This window comes from Colius striatus, chromosome 1 (assembly GCF_028858725.1).
Source record: "Colius striatus isolate bColStr4 chromosome 1, bColStr4.1.hap1, whole genome shotgun sequence".
NCBI lineage: Eukaryota > Metazoa > Chordata > Aves > Coliiformes > Coliidae > Colius > Colius striatus.
In genome coordinates this window covers 62,619,330-62,639,982 of record NC_084759.1, presented here as the reverse complement: position 1 = coordinate 62,639,982, position 20,653 = coordinate 62,619,330, and positions in this window count along the sequence as shown.

The window sequence follows — 20,653 nt, the reverse complement described above, 5'->3', positions numbered from 1 at the left end:
ATGAATATCTGACCTCTGCAGGCATCATCCTATAATGTAGCTTCCAAATAATACAGCATACAAAAGCCTCTCCAGCTGGTCAGACTCACAGAAATCTTCTTTGGTGTCCAAAATGAAAGACAGCAGCAAGATTAAAGGATCTCTGGTAGCATCTCCAGTTGTATCTGCTTGCTTCCTGTGCCTCTACTACCTCATTGATGCAGCATGCCTGACCTTATTTGCAAGTTTTTGTGGAAAATCAGATGAAATTATCTCAGAGATTATATGGAAATATAGTGATTCAGAACCACAGCGTAGTTCCCAAAAAGTATGCCTGAAACCAAGAAAAATTCTTAAATCAAATGGACAGTCATAAAAGCAACCACATCAGTGTGATCTTTTTACTCTTCCTGTTTTAATTAAATTTCAAGACGTGAAAGCAAACATCAAATGATTCTTACTACTCAGTACTGTTACTGACAGGAGACTGGCATTTCTAAAAACATCTAACACCCAATGCTTTACCTTAAAAAATGCCACAACATCAGGATTTTTGGACCAAAATTTGTCTTTTTGTCATGAATAGAAGACAAAATAAACTGCCATGAATAAGAAAAGTGAACAAGATCAACATTTTGCAAGGTTAAATGGCATTGACTGGTTAGACAGACAAGATTTCTACCTGGAGACAAAAGGAGGGAAAAAAAAATCTAAACCAGCTTTGCCTTTCTATGCCAAATAAAAGCTGAAGAAATCACCAGGTGGCTACGAAAAAAAAAAAACACCTTAATTTTCCAGAAATTTTGGGAACTGTCAAAGCAGCTGATTTATCCCGGTGGGGTTTAGAAGGTGCCTGTATCCACCCATCTGGGAGCTAATCACAGCTCTCTTAGCAGCTTCCCACATCCATTAATACAAAGCAGATACACAATCAAATCCAGTGTCACACACTAAACACATATTTCTCATCACCTCCAAGGTCTGGACCTCTCAATTTCATTATACCAAGGCACTCATTCTTGCCTGTGTTGAGCATTTATGTCCCTAACAGAAAAGCAGCAAGGAGTTTTCAGGGGTATTCTGCTGATGAAATCACACTTATGAAAAAGCATCTCTCTAATGCATGTCACTAAATAAAGTAACTACGGCCTACTCAGGGAAGGAGGTGGTAGGAAAGGAATGAGGAGCTCTTCTGCTTGTGGTAAAGGCTGGTGAAATGAGGTAAAGCCATTTCTGCCTGCTGAGGTGGGAGTTCTGCCAAGGGCAGGGGGAAGCTATCCTGCCCAGGGCAGGAAATTAAAATAGGGGAGTATGGCTGTGGGGGGCACAGTGAAGGAATAACAGTACTGGAGCCACAGTGGAGTGACAAGCAGGCAGGGAAGCTGCCCTCCCACTGAGTTCTGCTCTGCACTTCCATCCCTCTGCTGCTGAGTAGAGCTTTCCCAGACAATTCCTATTACCACTTGGTGATTTATAGCCATTTCTCTCTCAGATGAACCAAACACATGTCTCTTCTGATGGACTGTGTTCTGCAAAGCATGAGGTTTTACAATACAGCTGTGATGTGTTATCCCAGAAAGCAATTGTGGGAATATTTATATATTTTTTTAATAAAACAAATATATTTCTCCAGATGTTCTTGACTAAGCATGTTGCTAATGGGAACGTGTTCAGCTTTGCAGAATAAAATGCCTTTAGAAAAGACAGAAAATACTAAAAAGCTCAAGAATCAAAGGTGATTTTTTAAAAGTAAAACAGACTTCCAACTGCATCTGTGATTCCTTCTCTTCACAACTGCTCTAAAATCAACATTAAAATATTGTTCAGTAGCTCCTTCTTCTGAAATATAGCAGTACCCAGAGGAGATAGGTGATATTAGCTGTGTAGATTCAGCATAGCAACACAAAGCAAGCAGTGCCATACCATGTGAGCAGGCATCTTGTATGCTAACAGCTAAATATAAGCTCTATTAATGATCTGGAAGGTGAATCAAATATTAAACAACATGAGTTCTAACACTCAGGTGCTGGATGAAAACTTTGTTCTATTTATTTCAAAGGTTGTATGAGCATCCTCCTTAGTGTTCATAAGGCCATTTTCATTTGTACAGCTTGTTTACTGAGAAGTGTTAATAGATACCAGGAAGTCAGGCCATTTATTGCGAAATGCATCTCTTTATAATGCTTTCTTAAATTGGAATTAAACAGATCATCACAATCAATTCCTGGATATATAACTTGACGAGTGTGCCTATTGATTCTCAGTTTCACCAAAATGAAGGAAGCATATTTCATTGTGAAGAATAAGGTATCTTGAAGAATTTGACAATCATCAAGTATATCTTAACCACTTTAGAGCTTTCTTGACAGTCTGTTTTGGAAATGGGCTGCTTTCACATTCCTATGTGATCAAACAATTACAGTCACAGAATCACACAGAATCACAGAATCTTGAGGGCTGGAAGAGACCTTGAAAGATCATCTAGTCCAACCACCTACCAGAGCAGGGCCACCTAGAGTAGGTCACACAGGAACTTGTCAAAGTGGGTTTTGAATGTCCCCAGAGGAGACTCCACGTCTGATAATTTTTCTTTATGGTCCACAGTCCCTGGAACCTTTCTGCCACAATCACTAGTTTAGTTTTCTTGACTGAGAAATGCTAATCATATTATGTGCTAAAGAGTTACTTTCAACACAGCTGGCCATTGTTATTATGAACACACCTTCACTGACCACCTTTATCAAGCTTATCTTTGTCAGCTGTCCTCTTTGTATTTTGTCATGTGTATTACCAACATGCAGACTGCTTCTCCCATGGTTCACAACTCTGCTTTTATCACAGACTTGAATATAAAGAATACATATTACTGCTCTTGCACTCAAATGGCTAAATCCTCCTTTCATGATCACTATTTCTAGTGAATTGAGATTGCTCCTACTTCTTTCGAGGTCTTTAATCATTTCAAGTCTTATAAAGTATTCTAAAATAACAATAACCAGATGATAAATAAAAAGTCTGGCTTTCTTTGAAATATATATGTCCTACTGAAACATTGTTCTCAAGCATATCATAGAATAATAGAATAGATTGAGTTGGAAGGGACATTAATTGGATATAGAACATCTTTCGTACGAGGAAAGGCTGCAGGAACTGGGGCTGTTTAGTCTGGAGAAGAGGAGATTGAGGGGTGATGTTACTAACATTTACAAATATCTAAAGGGTAAGTGTCAGAAGGTTGGGACATCCTTCTTTTCTATAGTATCTAGTAACAGGACAAGGGGTAATGGGATGAAGCTGGAACACAAAAAGTTCCACTTAAACATAAGAAAAAACTGTTTCACTGTTCAGGTGAGGGAGCCCTGGCACAGGCTGCCCAGAGGGGTTGTGGAGTCTCCTTCCTTGGAGGCCTGGACATGTTCCTATGCGACCTGATCTAGGTGACCCTGCTTCTGCAGGGGGATTGGGCTAGATGATCTCTAAAGGTTCCTTCCAACCCCTACCATTCTATGATTCTGTGATTCTATGATTTTATGATTCTATGATTAGTGGTCACCCAGTTCCAGCCCCCATGCCATGGGCAGAGACACCTTCCACTAGGCCAGGTTGCTCAAAGCCCCATCCAGCCTGGGCTTGAACACTTCCAGGGATGGGCACTCACACTCTCTGAGGAACCTGTTCCACTGTCTCACCACCTTCACAGGAAAAACTTCTTCCTTGTATTTATCTTCTTTGACATTAAAGCTGTTTCCCCTCATCCTGTCACCATATGCCCTCATAAAAAGTCCTGTCCAGGTTTCCTGTAGACTCCTTTAGGTGCTGTAAGGCTGCTATATGGTCTCCCCAGAGCCGTTTGTTTTCCAGGCTCAACAACCTCAACTCTCTCAGGCTGTTTTCATAAGGCAGGTGCCTTATGGTCATCTTTGTAGCTCTCCTCTGCACTTGCTATCACAAGTCCATGTCCTTCTTATGTTGAGGGCCCGAGAGCTAGATGCAGAACTCCAGGGTGGGTCTCACAAGAGTGGAGTAGAAGGGAAGAATCACCTCCCTCAACATGCTGGTCAAGCTGCTTTTGATGCAACCCAGGCTCCAGTTGTCACATTGCTGGCTCATACTCAGATTTTTCTTCTACCAGAACCCCCAAGCCCTTTTTCACAGAGCTGTCCACAATCCACTTATCCCCTAGTCTGTATTTGTGCTAGGGGTTGCCCTAAGCCAGGTGCAAGACCTTTCACTTCACCTTGTACTTCATGAAGTTTGTACAAATTTGCCTCTCAAGTCTGTCATGGTCCCTCTGGATGGCATCCCTTCCCTCCAGTGTGTCGAGCACACTGCACAGCTTGATGTCATCTTGGTGCCAAACTTGCTGGATGTACTTAATCCTACTGTCCATGTCACCAACTAAGGTTAAGTAGAAAGTGCATAAAGTATATATGCATGGTATTTTATGGCTGCTCACAAACAAATTTAATTAGAAAAAAAGCTTAAAATTTCTCAAATTTCAAGAGAAAAAAAATCCTGGTTTGTTTCATATTTTAGTATTTTGTAGGCACAAAATAACTTTTCTATAAGTAAATCTATTAAAGAGCAATCTCTTTAATATCTCCTCTACAAATTTACTCATTTTGAGAATGCTGTATACATAATCATTTCTGTTACCACCACAGCCTCTGTTTGCTCAATTGATTGCCTTGTTGGTTTTGTGTCTGTTCATCTATAGAAGTGAAATTATCTTGCTCTTTCCTCCTTTCTGCCTGTTTCCTCAGATCATTTAACAATGAGCTACACTTTCCATGTAGCCCTTTCAAAATAAATGAAAAAGGGAAAAGTGTGGGGGCAGGGACATAAAACTGAAAAGACAGCATCAGATTCACAGGCTGACAGTGATTTTGCTCAGTTTTTCCAAACATTACCATGTTCATGGTTATATGCATTTCATTGTTTCTATGGGGTCATACTTCAGTGATTCATTACCATAATTTAATCTTATTTCAATCGGGAAGTGCTAAGATTATATTTCTCTTTGTAATAAACAAAAACAACAACAGCAAATCCCTGCATTTTTATCAGTTACTATTAAAATGCACTGAAAATTACCAAAAAAAAGGTGATTAAATAATTCAACTTCTGCTTCTTTGAGCTTTTTTTTTTTAAGAAAAGAATTATTATCTATAATAATCTTACCACCTTACTCCTGAATAACCAGACTGCAGTGAAGGACTTCTTGAACTCTGCTACTGAATTTGTGCTGGATTGTAGCCCAGATCACATTATCTGTTCAATGGAAACTCATAGGTTAGTACCATCTTGATATGTTACGGACTGAGGCATTGGAGCCAGTAATTGCTGCTTATCCCTCCTACCAACCAAGAGAATGAGTAAGAGATTGGCACCTACCTGACACCAACTATGAAGGCATATCATTTTTTGTTATTGTCTAGCTTGATAGCACATGGAAGCAAAGCCACTGACAGAGTGGAAGCCTGCCTGTCCAAGGACATATTCCTTCCCTTCTCTGTGCCCCACAACTTAACCTGTGCACTTTGTTTGCATACTCAGTCTGACACGTGAAACATGAGTTTCAGAAGCTTAAACAAATAATAAGCATTCAGTTGCCTGAATGGTAACATATTAGTCAGTAAATTATAAATGATAACTGAACAATATTGTGCTGTGGGTAGTATATAGGAAAACCATAAATAAACAGCTGACTTAGTTTTTTTGAAATATAACTGTTGCCTACATAGCACACTGGTTTAGGGCAGTATAATACCATTTTACTTTGTCAAACCAGCTTCCAGTGTTGCAGGTCCTGACAAATAAAAAAAAAGAATATTTTTGTGGTCTGTGACTCTTCCATCTGTGTGAATGACCTAAGAATAAATAAAGGAAGGAACAAAGGAGGAAGAATGGCCTCTCAGCATAGGCTGGCTATTGAGGAGTGGGATGCAGTCTAGACATAAAACAAGGTTGTCACAATTTCCCCTGAAGCAATGTAGAAGCAGAGAACCAAAATGTGACCATTTCTTTTCCTTGATCTACTATTATTGCAGCACAGCTATGCCCTACTCTGCATTGAGAAAATAATAGTGTTGGGAGAATTACATAAAGAGAAGAGAGGAGAGGAGAGGAGAGGAGAGGAGAGGAGAGGAGAGGAGAGGAGAGGAGAGGAGAGGAGAGGATGAAACCTGCTCCATAGTTCTTAATGTCCCCAAGTAGGTCTAAATTTTGCAGGAAATATTGTGGAGGTGCTCTCAGTAATAGCATGGAAATGCCAGAGTAATATTTTTATTTAAAGAAGTAATACTTTTCCAATATTAAATGTTAGATTTATGCTAGATCAAGTGGAATAGTGGGTTTTTTCCATAAAAATAATATCTATATATCTTGTATTTGGATCATAGAATCATAGAATCATAGAATGGTAGGGGTTAGAAGGAACCTTTAGAGATCATCTAGTCCAACTTCCCTGCAGAAGCAGGTTCACCTAGATCAGGTGGCACAGGAATGTGTCAAGGTGGGTCTTGAAGATCTCCAAGGAAGGAGACTCCACACCTTCCTTGAGCAGCCTGTACCAGGGCTCCCTCACTCTCACAGTACTTTTTTCTTATTTTTAAATGGAACTTTTTGTGTTCCAGCTTCATCCCATTACCCCTTGTCCTGTCACTAGATACAATAGAAAAAAGGGATGCCCCAACCTCCTGACACCCATCATTTAGATATTTGTAAATATTAATGAGATTCCCCCCTCAGTCTCCTCTTCTCCAGACTAAACAGCCCCAGTTCCTGCAGCCTTTCCTCATAAGGAAGATACTCCAGTATCCTGCTAATTTTGGCCCTGTGCTGTACTCTCTTCAGAAGTTCCCTGTCCCTCTCGAGCTGGGAAGCCTGGAACTGGACACAGGACTCCAGATGAGGCCTCACCAGGGCAGAGTAGAGGGGGAGAAGAATCTACCTTGACCTGCTGGTCACACTCTTCTTGATGCATCCCAGGATGCCATTGGCCTTCTTGGCCACAAGGGCACATTGCTGGCTCATGGTTAGTTTATTGTCAGCCAGCACTCTCAGGTCTCTCTCCACAGAGCTGCTTTCCAGCAGGTCAATCCCCAGCCTGAACTGGTGCATGGGGTTGTTCCTTCCCAGATACAGGACTCTGCATTTGTCCTTGTTGAAACTCATGAGATTCTTCTCCGCCCAATTCTCAAGGTGGTTGAGATCCTACTGAATGGTAGTAATTGTCAGATTTTCAGTTTTAAGCATACCATAGATATTACTAAAATGGTTAGCATTTTGGCACTTATAAATGAGTGTTCTTGGCTATAGCAAACATGGAAAAAAACACTCATGGCAACACGATTCAGTTCTTTCTACATCAAGAAATTTTACTTGTATTTGGCTTAGATAGCAAGATTTCAGCATTGGAAAAGCTGATCACTGCATCAGAGAAACTACACTCTCGTCAGAGGAAAAGCTGAAAGTCATGGCAATTGCATGGCTTTCTTCCTGGCATATAAGGAGTTTAGTCATCAACTTTGAATTGTGGGATAAACAACTTAACTTAATCTACCTAGATATTTTCTCACTCACTAATTTGGATGGAGAGGGACAGAGAGAAGGGTGAAAATGAATGCATACCTTATAACTTATGGCAGTGAAAGAACATAGCCATGTAAAATTGTCCAGAAGAGTGAGAGAAATAGAGACCTCAGTAGATGCTTCAGCCCATCTCTAGAGGAAATCATCTGTCTTCTTTGGTTGTATACACAGGGAAAACTCAAGTTGTTATGGCTCCAGTAACTCTATCAGCCACCCAAAATTTGGTTACATATTTTCAGCCTTCACTCCCAGACTTTATCATTCATATACAGCACTGAGTGACTTTAGAGCATCCTTTCTCTTTCTGAAACAGAACTGTTGCTTCAGGCTGTCTGCAGACGCAAGAGGACAATACTACATTAATTTTTTTCTGCACTTAATTTTCATTGACTAATAGGAAGAAGAAGTTTAATTGAAAGCAGGCCCTGAATCCAAAAGAGAGGTTTTTAAATACTTTTCCTTTAATCACTTCTATTCTGTAATATAAATTATACTTCTATTTTTTCAATCCATTCTCTATTTTTCTGTATCAATGTACTTTAAAATAAAAACAAAAGTAATTGAGACGTATTTTTTATCTCTTGGTGTCTCTTGGGTCATTTTACTTGTTTTGATTGAATATTTCATGTGAGTGATGAAAACTTGATTGAAAATTTGATTGAAAAATCAAATAAACTAGTGATGTATAGCCAGCATCCAAGATAGTGAGAAGACTATGAAGCCAGATTAGTTATAGTCTCATATAGTCTCATATATAGTCTCATATATATGTTACATATAACATATATAACAGAGGCTTATATCTGAGGTGTAAAATGCATAGGGGGCAAGTTTTGCCGTTAGGTTGCATTTCAGTATGAGCGGAAGTATCTGAATAAGTCAGATACTATCTGTCATCTGATGGCACATCCTCAAGGGAAGAGTGAGGCTTCCCAGCAGCCTTCCCACCTCTAGATATTTGATCCTCCCAAAGATATTGGTACTGCTGGATGCTTACCCAGTTGCTTACATACTGCTGAGTGTCAGTGTTCAAGGGGTCTGGTCTGGATAAAAACTGGATTCTTCAGTGGATGTTTCTACTACTGAAGCTGCTATCCCAGTGTCCCCTTTTAACCACTGGAAAGAGCTAGAGTGCAGTTTGTCTTGTCTTTAGCAGATATCTCCAGAAGTTCAGGTGACTTGCACTCTTCACTTCAGGTGAACACATACTTCACTGACCAGAAAGGGAGTCTGGAGTGACCAGGTCATGTGAAAATGTTTATGATGTTGGTGTCTGAAGTTAGGTAAGAAGACTTTTTTGGTTTGTTTGTTTTGTTAGGATTGTCACAGATGAAGCACTGACACTATCTAGTGACACTGCAGTACCTGGTTTTGATACAGTCTTTCAACTTACCTAATGGAAAATTTAATTATCTCCCAAGTCATTCTTGGATCCAAAACATGAGAAAATAATGATATTGATGGAATTTTGGTTTTGATTTGGTTTTGTTTTTCAATAAATACAGTGTTACACACCACATATGCTTTGACATTTCTGTGAGTCTAGCCTACCTCCCAGAGGGGTCATCCAGCATTGTTCTTCTCTATGGGAAGGGAAGAAGACAACAAAACAGTCTGTTAATACGACTAATGTTGATGGCTGATGTTGCTCAGGAAAGTTTACAATTCAGTCACCTAGTAGCTGTCTAGCATGTAATAATGTAACAACTGTTACCTAACAAGTAGGGGGGGTCATGACTAATACTACTCACTCAGACCACTACCTTAAAAAATGTCTCCCTATCATGTTTCAAGAGCATCTACAAGACAACAGGCATTGTCTAAAAAAAAATGCAGGAAAATATAACACTTACTTCAAAGAGTTTACTGTGTTAAAGTAGTTTATTTAGCTGGTAAGGCATGATTTGCATCCTTTTCAGTTTACATTTTGAGATCTTAGAGCTTGTAAGACCTTCACAAGCAGTAACCTTCGTCTCCTTGCTCCCAACACGTAGGTTCCTTGGGTGACTGAAGCTGATCTGCGGTGCCAGGGAGAGGCTCTGCTGCCACTACCATTTGTTTTAGGCGACAAGTCCTTAGTGAAGTTCGTGAGTCCCGCACTGGCTGGTGTCCCGCCCGTCACCCCGTCCTCTGTCCGTGGTGCTGATGATATCCGACTCCTGCCAGGCTCCCGCTTCCGTCAGAGGCAACGGGGAGTTTTAATGGAAAGTCAAGGAAATTATGGGGTATAAATAATGTATTTTTAATTTTCAAAGTTATTTAAATCATCTATATTAATTATAATATTATGAATATAAGAATTAGTGACCTCCATGATGCTTAATAATTAACCTCATGAAGTTCAACAGGGGCAAGTGCAGAGTCCTTCACCTGGGGAGGAACAACCCCATGTACCAGTACAGCTCTGGGCTCCTGCAGAGAGCTGCACTCAATAGAGACAAATAACTGCTGGATACAGTCCAGCACAGGGCCACCAAGATGATCAGGGGACTGGTGCATCTTTCTTACAAGAAAAGGCTATGGGACCTGGGACTGTTCAGCCCCGAGAAAACTGAGGGGGATTTCATTAACATTTACAAGTATTTAAAAGCTGTACATCAAGAGGATGGGGTGGTACTTTCTTCTGTTGTCTCAAGTGATAGGACAAGGGGTAGTGGACAAAAGCTGGAACAAAAAAGTTCCACTTAAGGGAAAATTACTTTACTGTACAGGTGAAGGAACAAGCTTCCCAGGGAGATTGTGGAATCTTCTTCTCTGGAGGTTTTCAAAACCTACCTGGATATGTTCCTGTGCAGCCTGATCTAGGTGAACCTGTTTGAACAGAGGAGGTGGACAATATGATCTCTAGAGATATCTTCCAACCTCTACAATTCTGTGATTCTGTGATTCTGTAATATGGTAGAAAAACAATTGACATAATTCCTTCTGCCATTTTATATGTCTTGGAATTACAGTACAAAACCCAACTAGAAATTAAAAAAAAAAAAAGTTAACAAAATCAGGAAAATTCATAAACGAAGATGTTCATGTGCCTTTCAGTTTTCTTCCATAGGCTGATAGTTTTTATTACTCTAAGCAGAGAGGGAGAGATATCATTTTGAATACTTATATGCAAAGGTATTTTAATACAGTATATAACCATAAAGCACGTATATTAAAGCACTAAATCAGAGCCAGGAGGCAAGTGGGAAGGGCTACTGAGTTTCAGAAGAGCCTCACTATATTGAGATAAGTTTAACATGTTTTGTATATAAAAGCCTTCTTTTTTGCATCATTTGAAAGTTGCTTCAGGTTTGCTATCATCTGTTAAAGTACATGAGGTCTTTTTCTTGTTCTCATTACACATATCAGCTGCAAGATGGATAGCCTGCATACCACAGAGCGTGTAATAAATAATGAATCGCTCTGAAACATTGCTTTCATGAAAAGCCACATACAAATATGATGTTTACTTGTAATTTGTTTAAGTTATAAAAGCACTAGCTGAAAGGATGACTTCCCAATAAATCTGCAAGAGTACTGGGTAATGGACCTTAGCTTCTTTTCTTTTCTTATTTTTTAATTTTTCAGCTCCGCTAATTTATGAGCCCTTTCTAAAATCATGCTCAAAAGCATATTTTTAACAAATTCCCGAAGTGAATTGTCACCAGGTTCACTTCAGCTTTTAATATCAGTTTTTCCCAGCTTCAAATTCAATGAACAACAAACCATAGAAAAATGACAGCTTTGATGCTATTTGCATTTACGTCCCAAGTGTGGCAAAACACTAATACCTCATGGATTAGTTCACAAATGTGAACTCTGTTATTTTTTTTCATAAATAAAGCAATAGAAGTAATTATTCCAATAAAAAATGGAATAATCAGAACTGTTTTGATAGTATTGGTTACATCACTGCCTTTGTAACAATTGCATATTTTAAACTAGATACTTAAGCTTCTTACAGATCTCCAAACAAGTTTAGCAGAGCTGTGCAAGCTTCCTTCTTTATCTGCTATGGCATAGATCTGCAAGAACCATAGGTCTGAAAAGATCGCCTGCTCCTTTCCTTGAGTTACATCAAGAGTAGCAGCTGATAGCAATTATGACTATGAAGTGTGGGGGTTTTGACGCACAGAGAACACAGAATTCCCTGGAAATTGTACTGAGATCCCAAAAAGATAAGTAGTTATAAGTACAACATTTTCTGGCCAATGTTAGCCGTTTCAATCCCAAAATCCTTTTTCAAAATCCTTGCTGTGATCACGTGCTCTCTTATCTCACATCTCTGCCTCTGTCTCTGTGGTTTTTTAATCATTTAAACTCTACTTTGCAGATCAGGACCATGGTAATTTTTGGACTCGATTTTATTTCTCTAATTCACTATTTTCTTACATCTTGATTCAAATTTCACTGAGGTCAGTTAAAGTAACTCTGACAGGCACTGGATCACTCTCCTTGAATTCAGATTATGCACTTACTTAGAAGTAACATTATTCAGAATTTTATCAAAACAGTTTTGTGTGACAAATGCTTTCTGGTTGCCTTTAAAGTATAAATACTTAGATAAAACACTTAAATAAAAATGTTTTCAGAATGGAAGCATTGTCACACAAAAGAGGAAGTAAAGCAGTCTTGTACACAGTTAAGAGCCTTTCACTGAAAGCACATTTTAGCTTTGACTATCAGCTTCAATATATTTGTAGGTAGTGAGGTTCTGATTAAAAGAAGTTTGTAAAACTGTTAGTGTAACCACTGAAATCCACGAGATTAGCCTGATTAGCACAGATATATCTGTTCTAAACAGATTTCATTATAGACAAACAAGACATTTATATGCAAGCAAAAATGATTGAAACAAATGACAAAGAAATGCAAGAGAAAGAACTATGGCTTGTGTCAACTACATCTATGTACAACGGCCTACACAATGCCCAACATTGAAGCTCTTGAACTACGATAAATATTTTTATACTGTATCCTTAAAAACACCAAGGTTATCATATTAATGCAGTTGTCTTCCCATTTTATCCCAAATCTTTTGAAATTACTGTATGATTGGGAAAGGAAATTTTTTTTCTTGAAGTTAGAGGTCCATATTAAATCATGCTCCAGTAAATTTTGACCAAGTGTTACAGTAGTGTCTTATATGACATTTATGAATCTGTATTAATAAAAGGAAAAAAAAAAACCAAAACCAATGTACTTCTGTGAAGTCTAAGGTCACTCAGAGGTCATAAAATAATAACTTGTGTCTAAAGATGACTGTCCTGGTGAAACTGGAAAGTATTTCAGGCCAAAAGTATTTGCCTTGTAAATCTTGTCATTAAATGTGCAAGTGTTCCAATTTGATAATTTAGCATCAATTCTGGACATTATTAATGAGTTCTAGCTACTGTAGATTTTGCAATTAAACAACATCTTTTTAAACTACTGTATGTTTTGTCTAAGATTATTACTAACCCCTCAAAAAATCCCCACGTTTTCTTCGCATTTCCTCCAAGGATATATCTACCATGATATTATTTTCCCACATTAATTACAAATGCTGTTTACTAATTCCTGTTAGATGTACTTATAAAATCCTTTCCTATCTGTTGAAGCTGATGAGATGAATGACTCCAAGGGGGATAAAATCAGGCTCATTTTACTGTTTATTTTTATTTTGTCTGCAAATACTGTTTTAAGGTCTCTCGCTTAACAGTAGTGAAATCATACATTTTCCATTTTTATTTGGACAGATGATTTAATTTGAAAAGACCGAATTGCATTTCTCATAGATCACTTACAAATTAGATCAGCTTTGAATTGTGCCCTGATGGCTGTATGCAGCTTATTGGATGCTCAGAAACTGACACATTTTTTGTAAGTGATTTTTACAGTAAGGATTACCATTTTGGTTCTTATCTGTTGACCCATGCACTTTGTCTTGTGTGTGCTTTTCAAGACATCAGTAAGTATATACTTCAATTTTCCTGAAGGAATGGAGCTGTGAAATGAAGCAAGTGAACTGATATTGATGTTTGAAGACACACTGGGTAACTTAAAAGATATAATACATTTCAAACTTCTGCAGAAGACAGGTCTCATGTTTACTCTGAAAGCTTTAGGAACATAAGCAAGCATGGAGATATCATGGTTTAATGCCTTATCAGCTATCAGTGAATGACCATCTACATGTGTCTCACTTTCACTCCTGCACTTTCACTGTGAAACAAAACATGCTGTCTTAAATCACATTTTATGTGACTTTCACAACAAACTAAATAGGTATAGTCTTTAATTGGATTTCTGTAACTATTATACAGGAGATCTGTAAATTGTTCTGGCAGGGTTCCATTAAAAGCTAATTTCAAGCTGATACATGTTTTTTCTCTCAATATTTTGAAAATGGTTGACATCAGTTTCAACATTTTCATTATTACAGACCATGCACACAACAACAGATTAAATCATTGTTCAGATAGGGTCATCTGACTTTTGCTGTGTAGTTATTTCAGCTATACTACTCCAAAGTTATTGTTGCTTAAAAAAACCCTCAAAAGTTTGATTTGCCTGATGCTAAAATCTCTACAGAATTCAAGCAATATTTTTAGGTCTTCCTCCAATAAATCATTAATTCTTTTGACAAAATGTATGGACATGTGTGAAGGGAAATTGAGTACAAATACACCAGTTTTCGATATATCAGTCTACCCAGTACCATAGAGAAAAATATTTTTTACTGTTTATGAACAGTTCTTGGTAGTGATGCCTGGAAAACCAGTTTTTCACGTTTCACACTAGATGATTCCAAGGAAATTCCCATGGTAAAAACTCAATAGAATTTTCTTCAATTATTTTGCCAGTTCCTACTTGGTCAAAATTAGGCACTGAAAATCATCACTGGATATTTAAACAAGTCTATAGTAAGAATATGGGGACCATGCCTATTATTAATAATAGCATTCAAAATAAAGTCTATATAGTATCTTCAGATCATAGTTAAGAAAATACAATTTCTGTGTTAGTGCTTAGCATTTTTATTCTATTTCTTTGCTTTTAATTCAGTTTGCTGTCTGATTTTCTTGTAGAAGGTGGTATCCATGGATCTATAAAAGATATATTGCTCATGTGAAGTGTATAACGAGAAAGAACCTATCATCAGAGGTTTTACCAGAAGTTTTCACAGGTTCCCACTAAAGACTGAAGTCATATTAGAGCAAAGATGGAAATAGCATGAAACTGAGTTGTTGGGTTTTTTCAATGAAAGAACAGAAGCACTTGTTTTATAAATTCTCCTGAAACTGCCTTTGTAAAGTTCTTCTCCATTCTATCATCAAAAAAAAGGATGATTTCCTTAAATAAACTGAACAACTTAACATTCCTGAAATACATTCTCAATTCCTATTTTTTTTTTCAGATAGCAACAGGAAATTGGCTAGTAAATAATGGAAAATCTGAAGCCAGACAGATTATTGTAAATTCTTTATGACTTGCACTGCACAACAAAGTACCAACATGTAAATGACAGCTGAGAGTAGCTTAAACTTATCTACTAGTCTTTGCTTTTTCTTGCGTCCCTTTCAGTCCAAAGCCAAATTTAGGATTACAAGCTATCTTCAGCATGGGTTAAAAATACTTACATGGTTGATAACAGCCCTAAAAGTGTTTCGGAAGCTGCTCTCTCTCTCTCTGTTCTTTGCTCTCTCTCTTTGCTCCAGGCTCTTTTTGCTGTGATGTGGTACTTGATTGTCTCCAAGGTCTGCAAACAGATCTGTGTCCCACTTCTACCTCAGTTCACACATATTTTTGTGACTTTAATTGCTGGGGTAAAGCTCTGGCACCTTCCATTTACCACACTCCTCTTTTCAGCTGTGGTTATATTTGGATTTCTGTTTCTGAAGGGCATGTGAGGTGCTAACGTGGTTTTAAGATCATAGTGCCCACATAGGCAAGATTCTTGACTTCTTGGGTATGTGATTGGTCACTGACACACTATAAGTCATCACACAGTATAGATTATAAATGATAGAAATCATAGCCCAGCTGAGGGTGTTCCTATGCCAACTGTCCACCAGTTCAAAGGCCTTTTGCTATATGCTTGATGAATTGTGGGTCTCCATTCAGACAGATTTATTGCTCAGGGATAGATTTCCCCAGAAATCCAATAAGCATTTCCATCAGCTTGATCTCGTTTAGTTCAGGGAACGCAAAAGAAAGATGAATCCTTGATTTGTCTGTTCCTCTTTGTTGGTCCCGACTCGCCATCTTTTTCAAAAATAACAAAAATTACAAGTATTGAAAAGCTTGTCAAATAGCTATTTTGGATGATGTACTAAATTAAGAATCACTAATTTGTGTTATAGTTTTATTTTGTTACAGTTATTTTATTTTGATTACTCTTCATGTTGCTCAGTGATGCTGATCAACAATGCAGAATACCCTAAAGGAAAATACATAGTTTCTTCATCAGAGTCTTCACTTTACAATACATTTGTATAGCACTTATTGCAATGGATCTTTGACGTGACTAGCTTCTGGGAATAACCAGCAATATCAATATTAAACAATTATGGTAATAATACACAACACCCTCACTTGTTTCATTTTAACCAGTAGAGTTCAAATTTAACAATTCACCATAAAGCAGTGTATATCTTTGACGTGATTCACTCTTATTTATGCTAAAGTGAAACAGGAATAATGCAATACAGCTGTATTGAAAAACTGAACACATTCTATTTTTCAATCCCTTACTTTCAAATTTTTTATGACAGCTTTCTTACAACAGATGTTGAAAAGCTATTTCAGTTCAGGTTGCCTGAAATTTCTCACAATAGAAGCCTTACTTTTAATTGCATACAACTTTGCCAGGCATCAGGCTAGCAGCTGAAATTTTTCACACCACATGTCTGATTTAGATGGAATATTGATTTTCTGTTCTTCAGCATTTCAGCAAAAAAAACATACTAGATACTTTTGAGATTTGCATAAACTTTGAATAAGGTAGCAACAGAAATTGACTGGAGATATATTTTAAATATATAAATCTGTACAAAAATGCCACCTATTACCTCATTGTACTCTGTAGATAAAAATATTGTGAAAGACTAATACTCTGCACTGCAAAAACACGTAGAAAAAAATCACTAGTTTTGTTTTCATTGTAAAGTTTGAAAGTAGTGTAACATGTAAGGCCACTTGGTTAATGAGGAAGATAGAAATAGTGAAGATTTACTCTGACTGAGGCATCTCAGGGAAGAAGTATGAAATCATACAGTTAAAGACTATCATAAAAAGTATGTGGACAAGAGGACTATATTAAAATTTCACACGTGGTCTTAACTCTGCTTTTCTTACATTCTTAAGTAATAAACTTCATAATCTTATTCTTTACTGGGTTTTTTTATATTATAGTCTGACAAACTATGGTACACACATCAAACTACATTATCACACATAGTATTTGCCACAGTAGGAAAATAAGACCAATTTCTTTGACATTTTATCCATTTTACTATCAAAAAAGTAACATCAGTTTTCTACAGAGTCTGGAATCCTGAAAGCTCAGAGCTGCAGCTGTATCTGTATATTCCCAAAAGGTAACCAGACACTGTTAGTATCTATCAGATATATCTTCCAAAAGAGTTCTCATCCAGGTGTTTTTTTCTGAGCAGTCAGGCAAATGGATGAATTATTTCTCTGGGGACTCCGTGGTTAATATAGAAACTGCAGAGGGAATCTAAGATCGATACTATCCCGAAACCCACAACCAATGGAGAAATCCTTTTTTAGAATAAACTTTATCATAAACCTTTCTGTAGCATCCATCTCAGGAAAGCTTTTATCATAGACCTGAAACTAAGAGGTAGTAAAAGACTTTTATCTAAGGGAATCCTCATCAGAACCCTGCTGGGTTTTTTTAAGGAAGCTAGGAAATCTGTAATCCAGTCTTATAAAATGTTTAGTTGCATCATGTAAATTTTAAAGCATGGAAATCTATCAGAAAAAAAAAAGAATTTTATCTCAAAAATATATTTAGCAAGATAAATATTTATTCCTTAGAGATTTTGCATCATGACTTAAACCAGTGGCTTCTCAAATACTGCGAATTACAGTCCCTAACACAGATGTTCACTGGATTTGGACTTCAGTTGGACAACAGTTGGAAATGTTGGACAACATTTCTGTTATTTAGACTCCTCTGAAAGACCAACTAGTAGAAAGCATTAAGAAATGAAACTTGACAGTTTAGCCTGACTTGCCTTAAACAAGTGGTTTTATTTTGATCAGCTCTATGAGTTGTATCCAGGGTGATCGTTTTCCTAAGCAAAGTCTCAGTGACAAATACAGGTTTAAAATGCAGAAATCTTTACTGTTACCAAGACAGAGTTCAAATAACTATATGTAGGCTCAAGAAATCTTTGGAAATATTGTAACACCTTTGCTTAAAAAATCAACAGATATTTACATGAAAGCTAATTTCTGTTGTTTCCACAAACATTTCTGAATCGTGTAAAGAAAATGAGGAGGAGAAAATACCAGACACAGCTTCATAGCAAGAACTAGTTGGAAAAATAAAAGCTTATATTAAGCAAGTTGGGATGATAAACTGTGTGCCGAAACAATTTGAGTAGGGACCTCCACCTTTAGCCTTCTGCTCTTTCAATAGGTATCCTGCCTCTGGGCGAACGCTCCACAAAAATATTCAAAGGATTTGACTGTCACTGAAATAAACTTCCATCTTAAATATTTGAAAAATTGTCACCAAAAAATTAAGAGGATTTGAGGCCATTTTCTGTTAGTTGAGTGCATCCAATTTCAGCTTTGCACCATCGCTCATTAAAATAAAACTTGTCCCTTCTTCAGTGTTTCATAAAGCCTGTAAGGTAAAGTTGAGAGCTGTATAGCCCAGTGCAGGATGAGCCCTGGGAAGCTTGCAGTAGGCAAGAGTGAGAGTGCAGGGTTATTCACAAAACTTTATTTACCAAAGTACTAGTATTAATCAGGTTATTCTTTATTGATTCATACTGATTCATCTAAATTAACCTAAAGGGAAAGAGCAGTAAGGGATCTCCTGTGAACCCACACTATCTTTCAACTTTGGACTGCCCTGCTATGGGGTTATCAAGTCTACTATCGTCACTGGTCAGAGCAAGACTTTCCCAATGTGCAGAAGCAGCCCATGGTTAGAAAAACTTGAACTTGATTCAAGGTAAGTAAATGCCTCAGTTGGCTTCATTGCCAACTTTCTGAAATATAAAACAGTGTATTTTCATCCTGTGTTCTTAAAAAAAAAGAAAAGAAAGAAAAAGGAAATTTTTTTTCAAACAAAGAATACATGTTCTAGAAGCCACAAACTGCCAATGGACTGCCTCTTTCCTGGGAAAAAAGTTATCTCAGTTCTAAGCATTTCGATAGCAGAAGAAATTCTCTTTGGAAATGTGGTCAGGTCTAGTGTAGAACCTGCCTTGCAGCTGCAGTTAGTATCTCTGGCACCACAGTGCATCTTTTCCCAACAGCTGTAAAATTTACTGGTAACCATTTGTGCACACCCCTCAGTTATCAGGAGAAATGAGCTTCACGTATGGCTGTGGTTGAAGGATGCTGTTGGGGTGCAGCCGGCAGAATGCACACAGGAATCTGGTGTAGCAGGGTCCTTTTCCCAAGAGAAAGCACCAGAAAACTACCTGAAACAGTAGGAGTGAATGAGCAATAAAGGGAGAGTAAATTATTAAATCTACTGATGTTCCCACCTCACTAAAATTACTGTCTCAGATATTACCAGATACATCTACAGAAGGTAGATTTAAAATCCAAAGTCATATCAGCTCAAGGAACCTATAGCTTAAATGAACATCTTATAGAATCATAGAATCATAGAATGGTAGGGGTTGAAAGGGACCTTTAGAGATCATCTAGTCCAACCACCTGCAGAAGCAGGTTCACATAGATCAGGTCACATAGGAACATGTCCAGGCGGGTCTTGAAGACCTCCGAGGAAGGAGACTCCACAACCCCTCTGGGCAGCCTGTGCCAGGACTCCGTCACTCTCACAGTGAAATAGTTTTTTCTTATGTTTAAGTGGAACTTTTTGTGTTCCAGCTTCATCCCATTACCCCTTGTCCTGTTGCTAGCTACTATAGAAAAAAGGGATGTCCCAGCCTCCTGACACCCACCCTTTAGCTATTTATAAATGTTAATAAGATCTCCCCTCAATCTCCTCTTCTCCAGACCAAACAGCCCCAGTTCCTGCAGCCTTTCCTCATATGAAAGATGTTCCATTCCCCTGATCATCTTGGTGGCCCTGCGCTGGACTCTCTCCAGCACTTCCCTGTCCCTCTTGAGCTGAGGAACCCAGAACTGGACACAGTACAAAAGGATGTATTATTTCATTTAATTGTGGTTAAGTAACTGAAGCAGTGGATATACATGCAAGGTAAAACTTGGCCAGCACAGTTGATTCATTGGGTGGAAGGCTGCAAAGAGACAAAATTTGTCAAAGGAGGCTACAGAAATAAAAAAAATTTTCTTCATTTCTAGAAATGAAGAAAAAATTAGTTTCATCACTCCAATGCTGTAAACAGGTATTGATTAGACCCACTAAGGATAACAGAAATTTCTTAGTTCTCAGTGACAACTGTGATTTAATCTAAGAAAGGATTTTTTTTTTCATTGATTAGCATTTTAAAAATTAGCTTAAGACAGACTTTGGCTAACACTTTTCCCCAGAATTTTCCATACTTTGTGTTGTCACAACTTCTTTCTCTGTATCAAACTGGAGAAAAACAAACTAAAATGTAATTAACACTTGCTGTGAATTTACTCTAACATCCATTTTAGCATCCAAGCATTTTCTACCACATTTTAATTGCTGAGACTTGTTTATTTATTCCTAGTTGAGATAGTGTCAACATTGTTTCCAAGGTCTCCGACTTCTACTTATTATTTATATTGTGTTTACTTATGACAGGATTTCTCTTTAGAAGGTGCCTTGATGCTGCCCTGTATCTAAAATGTTTCTCTGTCGCCTTTTACTGGGAGGAGGTTTTTACTGCAGACTCCCAAAGCAAACATTGCATCACCAGCGTCACTCAACAACACATGAGATTGGCTGACA